This window comes from Pelodiscus sinensis, chromosome 11 (assembly GCF_049634645.1).
Source record: "Pelodiscus sinensis isolate JC-2024 chromosome 11, ASM4963464v1, whole genome shotgun sequence".
Lineage (NCBI taxonomy): Eukaryota > Metazoa > Chordata > Testudines > Trionychidae > Pelodiscus > Pelodiscus sinensis.
This window is the reverse complement of record NC_134721.1, coordinates 13541632-13553812: the sequence shown is the minus strand read 5'-3', so window position 1 is coordinate 13553812 and position 12181 is coordinate 13541632.

The following is a 12181-nucleotide window of genomic DNA, read 5'->3' as shown; positions in this document are numbered from 1 at the left end:
GATGTGTCTTTATGATGTACAGTAATCCTGACATGCATTCTTCTCAATGAAATTTCATTAGTTTTTGTGTTACCAGGCAAGACAAATAAATAATAATGAATCTTTTTCCAATCTACTGCACAAGCATTTTATTCATTGTAATTTTCAGCTATAAGTGGGACCTAGATTCAGTGACAGATATTGTTTGCTGCATTGTACTGCTGTAATATTTATTTGGTACTATTGCCAAACTGACTGAAGGTTTAATTCAATAATTTACAATACAGGAAAAGATAACAGCTATATTATTTAATATCCTGCCAGTTAAATAAATCCAACATTGTGTTTTCATAACTTTTCTGAGTAAAATATAACCATGCTTACTACATTAAAAGAATAGTTAATTAAGGTCAGGCAATTCTGACAGGTGCTACAGTTGGTTTACTCTGTGTTTTTGTGGAATTTACACAGAAATCTATCACTAGCATTTCAGTTCTGTTAGCATGTTGATCTCAGATTCGGGTTTAGATAAGGTGGGAAAGAGACTTAAGTGCATTAGCATATAATAGTTGACCCATTGCAAAGTTTTGTTTAGACTCAAAAAAATATTGCACAAAAAATAAATTGGTATGAAAAATATTCTTCAAACCTCTGTGTTTGAAGAATCATTGAAAGTGTATTCAAAACAGAAGGACATTTGCTTATCTGTCTATTTTTACATAACATTAGTGGTTTAAGTAGATTTAGACATAGCTTTTTACTGAAAATTCTTATTTTATATATTTATAGATTATACCTGTCACAAGGCAACATTGACCGAGTAACTTTATAATCCATCTTGAACAAGGGTGGCAGTTAATTGCACTGCTTGGGGGTATAGCTCAATACTTCCCCTACTTCTCCACTGCTCTGTGGAAGGAAGAGATTACTTTAACTCTTTCGTGTAGCAGTTTACTGTGCATGGAGACAGCTATGACTGAACTGTGTCTTTGTATTTGTATAGCTATGAATCATTCTACTCCTTTTAATGCCTCCCATTTCCGCCCCCCCCCCCCCCAGGAATTAAATATTCTCAAATCTCTCCCTACATCCTCATCATATGGTAGGAAAGACAATCTGAACGGGGTAAAGGAAAGAGGGATGGGAGTAGGAGATGAGGGGATAACTTATATCTCCTTCATCTCTTGAATGAAAAGAAGGGTTAGGGGCAACCTAGCTGCAAATCTTTGGGTGCATTTACGAAATCTGTAAACCCGCATTTGCTTTTCACTTATCTGATTATCTTCTGGAGTGGTTTATTGTAGGATCTGATGGAAATAAAAAGGATAAATACAAGAAGAGTTATGTAGAGAATGACAAAATAACCTTTCCCCTCTTCCACAGCATGACTGTAGATGCATAATAGAAATGGCTTACATTTTTATAGCTGGTGCTAAGAAAAATTTCAAGCCACAAATTGAATGCTTCATCAATTTTCTCTCTTTCTGTATAAAGGGCATGAGTCAAATCCTTTTGAAGTCAAAGAAAGCCATTGACTTCAATGGGTATTTGATCAAGCCTATACTGAGAATACCATAACAGTGTATATACACCACATCCTCTCTGTGTGTATATAGATGTGTGAAAATACTGCTATTGGGCACACTGTGTGTGTGTGTATACATATACATATAGATACAATCTGGAGAAGCACACACATAAATACACTCCTAATGAGAAAGAAATATTACAGAAGAGTTTTTATTGCCCTTCTATTCAAATTGAATATTGTGCTGATTACAGTATATTACACAGGAAATAATAACCTATTTACTGTATTACAGTGTCTGATAATTCCACCAGAACTGTGCGAAATAGCTAAGAGTGCCAATCTTAGGTCCAACTGCCAGAAAAGAGAACAGGCACCACAAACTTCTGGTATAGTCAACAACTATACATCACCAAGCCAATAACAAGTGTGAACTCCTGGATCATTATGCAACTCTTATCCATGGAGAAACAGAGTCTCTTTAGTGCACCAGCCTATCTTGTCACCAGACAAACTGGACTTAGTGATAATGGTCACATAAACCAAAAATCACATTACATCAGGTTACTCACAGTTACAAAGGATCAGTCATTAATCCTTGACAGATTGGTACTATGGATCTCAAACCAAAGACAAAACTGACAGATAATTCCCTAGTAAACTAATTAAAGATTTATTAGCTAAGAAAAAGACATGATTTATTGAGAGGTTAAAAGAAATAAAATTGCAGTAACAGACAAGTGAGTCAATGTCTGAAGTCCAAATTCAAACAGTTGATAATTATAAACTAGTAATGTTCCCCTACAGGTTTGTGTGTGTTGCCATTTCTGATGTCTCATTGGTGTCCTTTTATCCTTTTGTTGTAGAGACTGTCCATGTATATTGGCTAATACATGGACAGTCTCTATGATAAAGGATAAATGGACACAAGTCAGACACTGGGCACTCATTAATGGATTTAAAAGTAGCCATTCTTCTACAAAGGAATTTCACCAGCCAATTACATACAGAGAGAGAGAAAGTGGAATTGATATTCATTTGTGAATGTGACACTGTTTCTCTGAGTTTGATCAAAGACATTAATTGGATGTCACATTATAAAGCCAGCCTTCCCTGCATTTAACATCTCATTTTTACATCAAAAGCTTAGTATGGGGCATTTCCAGCTTACTTAATTAGCCTGATTTGCACCGGTACTAGAACTTACAGGTACCGCAACTTTTTTTTTCTGTTATAAATTCTGGGTTTCTAATATCCCTCTCCAGCTCATCTGATGAAGTGGGTTTTGCCCACAAAAGCTCATTATACCATACAAATGCTTGTTAGTCTCTGAGGCACTACAGGACTACTCATTATTTTTTATCTAGGGTTGACTAGTTACAGGGATATACATAATGTAATGCAATAACAATTAGCAGATTATACATAAGTGAATACAGTAACAGCATTTCCTTTGAACTGAAGTAACACTATAGTTAAGTGGCCTGATCACATTACAATACCTTCTGATACTCTTTTAATTTCTATCAGTGTATGAGGGAATTTTCCCGTAGTCCGACCTGAACTGGCACCAGGACAGATAGCATCCTAAAGGTCAAAGAGAAGACTGATAGAACAACAAGGTGTGATAAATGTGGAACATAATCCATGCAGTCTATTGGAAAGAATGTACAAAACATAAGAAAAGTAATCTTAGTGGAAAGTGGGAAAAGCCAAACATACAGTACATAAAAATGCACTCAACAGACTGAACTCTCCCTGTTGTGGTTGTAACAAATGTAAACAATATTGATCTTGGGGGCTACCAATAATTATAAGCAATTGTAACATGCCTTTTAAATTACCCTCAGGGGACTAAATCAATCTTATTTTATTGAGACACGATATTAGTTCATGTGCACTAAAATGCAAATGAAGGTGATAAGAGGCTCTGGGGCTGATTTCCCAGCTAAAGGAGAGATGAGCTAGTATACCATCATCAGCCAAGAGAATGATTCATATCATATCAAGTGCTTGATTGTATCAAAAGAAGTACAGCTTGTATGAGACCTGAGTGCATATGAGTAGATGAACCTGATTAAACAGGAGTGTCCAGTAACACTAAGCATTTGGTTTGGTTCTTGAGTGTCTGAATTAATTTAAAGATGTAGGAAACCAGACATTCCATGCATAGCATCATCTGCTGTTACTTCAGATTTATCCCAGACTGGGAATATTCTTGTGCAGTTATTATTTTGGCATTCTGCCAAAAATTTCCTGCACAACAGAAGGGAAATACTGATTTGTGACAGTTTATATTTCAGCCAAACCTAAATGAAATTTCATGAGACATAGTCTCAGGGATTTCCACCTGCTACATTTCAAAGACACGATGAAAACCAGAGAAGTACAAGAACTTCTCAAAAATGGTCACAAGACTATTTTATTGTGGAAATTATTTGGCAAATTACATATTACACTGCTGCTAACATAATTAGTGTTGTATATTTTATTGTATCAAGCATCTCAAGCTCATAGTCAGTTTTAAAATAAACAGATAAATAACTCTGAACTATGTTCAATTAGTAAAGTAAAAACTATTTTATTACTGTCAATTAGCACCAAAAGTCAAAACACAAGCTATCATTATCACTCATTGATTAAAAAAAACAGTTTAGTATGTTGCATTTCAAATTGCATTACCTGCCATTTGCATGTTATGTATTTCAACATGAGTGGCAGCACAATATTTTAAAAAATAATTAAGAACACAGCATGTGTGATCCGTGTTAATGATCTTGAATAAAATTACCAAAACAAATGATTACAGATAAGCAAAAACACAACTCAAAGGAGTTGTCTTTTTTGAATATTTAGGATCTTGATGTCAATCTCAGTCTGTGCAAGTTATTCACAGAAACAGGGATGAAGTTGAAAGCAGTCCTAATGTCAATATCCTGCCCGTTTTTTTTTTTCTTCGAAAAGCCCTGTTTTGGAAAAAAGCGGCGTCTTCCATTATGCTGCCATTTATGCAAATGAAACATGGGATATTTAAATCCCGGATTAATTTGCCCTTTTGATACATTTAATTTACATCCCTCTGCCGACAAAAGGCTGTAGTTTAGACGTAGCCAAAAGGAGGCAGAAAAACATAGCCTAAAAGCAAGTGGTGGTGGTGACACATAGCAAATCTCTTGGTAGCTCCGAGACCTTCTTCTCCTCCACTGAAATCATGTTTCAGGAGGTGACTGAGTGTTTCTCTTTTCTGCAGGGAGAAAGGTGTTTGTTGGGAAGTAAAGACAAAAGTAGGAAGCAAACGAGATTGATGGAAACAATAGCAAGAAAGATCGGGGAGAGAGAGAAGAGTTTAGTATGAGGGACAGACACGTGACTGGAGCAGGCCAAAAAACTTCATATAGCAATGTCCTTGATGACATCTGAAGGCCAAGTATTTATCCCAGGCTATTTTAGCAAAGCAGAATCCTTTCACAGGGCTTTTAGTTCCTCTTCGCCTTTTGATTTGAGTGGTGGAGATCATCTTTGCTTCAGACCTGCCCTTACAGAAAAGTACTACAGTGTTCCACAGAAATAGTTGAAAATACACAAATAGAAACACTATCCCAGAGGATACCACTGCCAAGCTGGTAGCAGACCTATGTAACTTTGTTCTCACCCATGATTATTTCCAATTTGGGGACAACTTATACCTCCAGATCAGCAGCACCAGCCACGGGTACCCGCATGGCCCCATGCTAACATCTTAATGGCTGACTTAGAACAACGTTTCCTCAGATCCCGTCCCCTTTTATCCCTTCTCTATTTACGCTACATCGATGACATCTTTATGATCTGGACCAAAGGCCAAGAAACACTGGATGCATTCCACAGAGACTTTAACAACCTACACCCCACCATCAATCTCAGCCTGGACCATTCTACATGAGAGATCCATTCCCTGGGCACCACTGTACAAATCACAAATGGTAAATTAGATACCACTCTCTACAGAAAACCCACTGACTCATAGTTACCTACATGCCTCCAGCTCCCATCCAGAACACACCATACGATACATCGTCTATAGCCAAGTCCTTAGATACAATCACATCTGCTCTAATCCCACTGACAGAGACCAGAAACTTCAGGATCTCTACCAAGCATTTATAAACCTCAATTACCCACCCGGAGAAATAAAAAAACAAATTGAAAGAGCCAGATGAATATCCAGAAACCATTTACTTCAAGACAGACCCAAGAAAACCAACAATAGAACACCACTTGTCATAGCCCCCAACTTAAACCTGTCCAACACATTATCAATAAACTACAAACTATACTGGAACAGGATACTACACTCTGAGAGGCTCTGGGAGACAGACCCATAGTCTCCTCTAGACAACCACCTAACCTCAGGATGATTCTTACCAACAACCACAGGACATACCACACTAATACCAACTGTGGAACTTTCCCTTGCAACAAACCCTGTTGCCAGTTTTCTCCACATATTTACTCTGCTGACACCATCATTGGGCCTAACCATGTCAGTTACAAGATCAAGAACACATATTCCTGTTCATCCAGAAATATAATTTATGCTATCATGTGCCAACGGTGTCCGTCTGCTATGTATATTGGACAAACTTCTCAGACACTTCGCCAAAGAATCAATGCACACAAAACAGACATCAGACAGTTTCACAAAGAAAAAAACAGTTTCTTGCCATTTCATCCAGACTAGGCATTTTCTCAATGACCTTATTATATGCATTCTGCTTAAAAGAGATTTTAACATCAGACTACAAAGGGAAGCCTCAGAACTGTCTTTCATGCTTAAATTTGATACTTTACGAATGGACCTTAACAAAGATGCTAATTATCTTACCCATTACCAAGATAGCTTCCCCAATTATCACCCCTAATATAATTATCTCATAGACTCTAACCTCCCCTTCCCTCCTTCTGTTCTGTCAATTTTATATGTGTTCACTTTTTTTGATTGCATCCCTTTGGTATATATGGTCATGCCAATTTTCTTCTGCAATTTGATCTGAGGAAGTGGGTCTGGCCCACGAAAGCTCATCACCTAATAAACCATCCTGTTAGTCTTTAAAGTGCTGCATAGTCCTGTCTTTTGTTTCACACTTCCACTAGTGATACTACTACAGTGTCCTGATATAATTATTGGGGCAGAATAGATCAGCATTTATAAAGGTGTTGACTCAGGTCTCTACTCCTCTCTTTTCCTCTTGGGATTTAATTTAAAGTCCTAACTGTGCCATTCTTTACTTCACACACACACACACACACACACAGACACACACACACCATTCTCTCTGACTCACTGGACCATCCCTGAAATGAGCAACAGCTACTTTATCTTTTGAATTTCTTTTTCTTTATTTCACTCTGCCCTTCCCCTTGATTCTTTTACTCCTGAAATAAAATGATAAAAATAGCAAACTCTAAAACCTCTTAGGAAAGGTTTTTCAGATAGCTATTATTATGGGGCTAAAATAAATGTTGCTCACAAAATGGTTAAACTGTCAAATGGCAAATTCTATTATAGCATAATTGACTAGATAATGCTCTTTTCCCATAGAGTGTTTTAGTGCTGCTAAGAGAGTGTACTTACGTTAATTTTGGTGTTACTTTTTATAATTCATATGAAAAGAAATGAATAGAAGACATAGAGAAAATGGCCTGTATCTCACACTGAAATGGCTATCACAAAGCCATTAGAGAATATGGAGACTATTTTGAATGGAATTTCCTTTGAAGGGAAAGAGTGGCTGTGCTTTTCAAGAATGTTTTCACAAGAGAAATTACCAATTGGAAATGGATCGCACAAGCAAATCTGTGAAAAATTCCATGTTATCTCTGATGCTAACTGCAGCAGTAAGGGCAGTTTAGCTTCCCTGTTTGTATGCTCCTTTTATCCCCATTTTCACTAGCACTGGTTTCAGTTTTTTGCTTTTGCTTTTCAAGCCCACAACTATATTGCAGGAATGACAGCATTCACAGATAGTGCCCATCTTCCTCGAAATGTTTTGGGGTTGTATCTATATATCAAATCCCTGGAAACTGCAAAACAAAGGCTGAAATCCAAACTATTAATCTCAATGAAACAAGAATGATTTGAGGAAGAACATTAACAAAACCAAAAAATGTTTCATTTTTGTCAAAATTATTTTTTGGGAAAAAATCAACCAGCTCTAATTTCCATGCATATTTCCATGATGTTCCTCTAACCTCTGCCATCAATTTAAATGCCTCCTTAGATTCCATTTTCTGTGATGGCCCCAAACATTAATTTGAGTCAAATGCCTTCTCCACTCTAGTATTTTTTAAAAGGACTGTAATAAAAGACAAGCATAGTCTTAATTTAACACCTGCTTATGTTTCTCTCAAGCTGCTCAGTACTGGATGATTTCTTGAGTTTCTTCAATTTGGTTCAAATGGAAATACTGAGTTGAGGTTTTATGTGCACACAAAAGAGCCTGCAAGACATTTCAACACAGGGCAAAAAAAATGAAATGTAGGGAAAACACACTGTATAAAACTTTTCTGTATATTTTCACTAATGAAATACCACATGTGCCTCCCAGCCCACACAAAAATGATGTCTATGCAGAGGAAAGTAGATGTCCCCAGAGTGGTATGAAAGGGAACACTGCATACAAGGACAGTGGATTAGTCATCTCATCAATGACAGTGCTGAAATTCAGGCTGAAACTGAAAAAAGATTGATGAAAATAAAGAGGCAGAATTCTGTAGTATGGTAAAGGAAGAAATGCGCTCAATTGGTGCGCTCAGTTGGAGACAGTGTTTGAACTGAGACACAAACTGAGCAATTAAAAATATTCTCATCTAAAAAGAACACAGTAAATAACAAAATAGATGCTACCAAAAAACCCATGAGGGCATTTGGGAATGGGCATTTAAAAAGGCCGTAGAGCAGTTTTTAAACTAAGAGATGGGGGAAAGCCGATTGGTGCGGAAATGCACATAAATCGGAGGGAGACTTCTCTTAGAGGAGAATCCATTGATAGAGATTCTTTAAGCTGTAGTCAGAAAGAGAGGAGGGGAGAGAGCAAACCATGGGCCAGAGCAGACAAACAACCACATACAAAGGAATCCAATGCATCAGAGAAGGGCAGACAAATAAGCAGTGGCAAATTTTTAAAGTGCTTGTACACAAATGCTAGGAGTCTGACTAATAAGATGGGTGAACTAGAGTACCTTGTATTAAATGAGGAGATTGACATAATAGGCATCACTGAAACCTGGTGGAATGAGGAAAATCTGTGGGACACAATCATACCGGGATATAAAATATATAGAAAGGATAGAGCAGGCTGGGTGGGTGGCGGAGTGGCACTGTATGTGAAAGATAAGGTAGAATCAAATGAAATAAAAATATTAAGTGAATCAACATGTTCCATAGAATCGCTATGGATAGTAATTCCATGCTCCAATAATAAGAAATTAGCAGTAGGGATATTACCGACCACCTGACCAGGACAGCGATACTGACATTGAAATGCTGACGGAGATTAGAGAGGCTACCAAAATAGAGAACTCTATAATAATGGGGGATTTTAATTACCCCCATATTGACTGGATACATGTCACCTCAGGAAGAGAAGTGGAGATAAAATTTCTCAATGGCTTAAATGACTGCTTCTTGGAGCAGCTAGTACAGGAACCCACAAGGGGAGAGGCAATTCTCAATTTAGTCCTGAGTGGAGCACAGGATCAGGTCCAGGAAATAATCCTTACAGGACCGCTTGGGAATAGTGACCATAATATAATAACATTCAACATTCCTGTGGTGGGAAGAACACCTCAGCAGTCCAGCACCCTGGAATTTAATTTCAAAAAGGGGAATTACACAAAAATGAGGAGGTTAGTTAAACAGAAATTAAAAGGCACAGTGACTAGAGCCAAATCCCTGAAAGCTGCATGGAAACTTTTTAAAGACACCATAATAGAGGCTCAACTTAAATGTATACCCCAAATTAAAAAACATAGCAAGAGACCTAAAAAAGTGTCACCGTGGCTTAACCACCATGTTAAAGAAGCAGTGAGGGACAAAAAGGTATCTTTTAAGAAGTGGAATTCCAATCCTAGTGAGATAAATAGAAAGGAACATAAACACTGTCAAATCAAGTGTAAAAATGTAATAAGAAAAGCAAAAAAAAATTGAGGAACAGCTAGCCAAAAACTCAAAAAGAAATAACAAAATGTTTTTTAAGTACATTAGAAGCAGAAAGCCTGCTAAAAAACCTGTGGGTCCCCTAGATGATCGAGCTATAGAAGGAGCAATCAAGGACGATAAAGCCATTGCGGAGAAACTAAATGATTTCTTTGCTTCAGTCTACACGGCTGAGGACATTGGGGAGATTTCCGAATCTGCACCGTCCTTTGTGGGTGATGAATCTGAGGAACTGTCCCGGATTGAAGTGTCATTAGAGGAGGTTTTGGAACAAATAGAAAAACTTAATGTTAACAAATCTCCGGGACCGGATGGCATTCATCCAAGGGTTCTAAAAGAACTCAAATGGGAAATTGCTGAGCTATTATCTGTGGTTTGTAACCTCTCCTTTAAATTGGCTTCCGTACCTAATGACTGGAAGGTAGCCAACGTGACACCAATATTTAAAAAGGGCTCTAGAGGCAATCCTGGCAATTACAGACCGGTAAGTCTAACTTCAGTACCGGGCAAATTAGTCGAAACAATAGTAAAGAATAAAATTGTGAAGCATGTAGAAGAACAAATTTGTTGGACAAAAGTCAACATGGTTTCTGTAAAGGGAAATACTGTCTTACTAATCTATTAGAGTTCTTTGAAGGGGTTAACAAACATGCGGATAAGGGGGATCCAGTAGATATAGTATACTTGGATTTTCAGAAAGCATTTGACAAGGTCCCTCACCAAAGGCTCTTGTGTAAATTACATAGTCATGGGATAAGAGGGAAGGTCCTTTCTTGGATTGAGAACTGGTTAAAAGACAGGAAACAAAGGGTAGGAATAAATGGTAAATTTTCAGATTGGAGAGGGCTAACTAGTGGTGTCCCCCAAGGGTCAGTCTTGGGACCAGTCCTTTTCAACTTATTCATAAATGATCTGGAGAAAGGGGTAAGCAGTGAGATAGTAAAGTTTGCAGATGATACCAAACTGTTTAGGATAGTCAAGACAGAAGCTGACTGTGAGGGACTCCAAGAAGATCTCACCAAACTGAGTGATTGGGCAACAAAATGGCAAATGAAATTTAATGTGGGTAAGTGTAAAGTATTGCACATCGGGAAAAATAACCCCAACTATATGTACAGTATGATGGGGGCTAATTTGGCTACGACAAATCAGGAAAGAGATCTTGGAGTTATCGTGGACAGTTCTCTGAAAACTTCCACGCAGTGTGCAGAGGCGGTCAAAAAGGCAAATAGGATGCTAGGAATTATTAGGAAAGGGATAGAAAATAAGACCCAGAATATCTTACTGCCCCTGTATAAAACTATGGTACGCCCACATCTTCAATACTGTGTACAGATGTGGTCTCCTCACCTCAAAAAAGATATTTTGGCCTTGGAAAGGGTTCAGAAAAGGGCAACTAAAATGAGTAGGGGTTTGGAACGGGTCCCGTATGAGGAGAGGTTAAACCGACTGGGACTTTTCAGTTTAGAAAAGAGGAAACTGAGGGGGGATATGATAGAGGTCTATAAAATCATGAGTGGTGTGGAGAGGGCTGATGAAGAAAAGTTATTTATTAGTTCCCTAAATAGAAGAACTAGAGGATACCTAATGAATTTAATGGGTAGCAGGTTTAAAACTAATAAAAGAAAGTTCTTCTTCACACAGCGTGTAGTCAACCTGTGGAACTCCTTGCCAGAGGAGGCTGTGAAGGCTAGGACTATAATAGAGTTTAAAGAGAAGCTAGATAATTTCATGGAGGTTAGGTCCATAAAAGGCTATTAGCCAGGGGATAAAATGGTGTCCTTGGCCTCTGTCAGAGGCTGGAAAGAGATGGCAGGAGACAAATCGCTTGATCATTGTCTTCGGTCCACCCTCTCTGGGGCACCTGGTGCTGGCCACTGTCAGTAGACAGGATACTGGGCTAGAAGGACCTTTGGGCTGACCCAGTACAGCCGTTCTTATGTTCTTATGTTCTAAATGCAAGGACAGTGGGCCAAATAAATCAAATGTCCATAAATGTCCATGAGTTGTGTGTTCACTTTAAAATACAGTACAGATATTAAGCTGTACTCATCCACTCCTGGAAAAGCCTGATTCAAAAGGTAGGGGATATACTTGTTTTATTTACAATGGTTAGAGAAATTTATCATGGAATTATATTCATTGTGTCCATTGAGTAGCACTACCAACAACACCCTGACAAACTACCTGGAGGCCATATTTCCAAAGAATGACACAAAAGTTATTGTTGTGACGTTAGTACTCTAGTTTAGCTATGCAGAGGGGATACAGTTTGCAATGAAATAAAGCATGGCAACACTTCCATCATTTTGCTTTTGAGTGTGTGTCCAGCTGTGGGTGGGAGGCTGGGGGATTCATGGTACATCTTCATAGCTTCATATATCCCAAGTCCAGAAGGGGCCATTGTGATCATTCTTCACGTACCAAATATTTTCCACATGCTTACATTTAAACCAGCATCTCGTTATCCTGAAAAC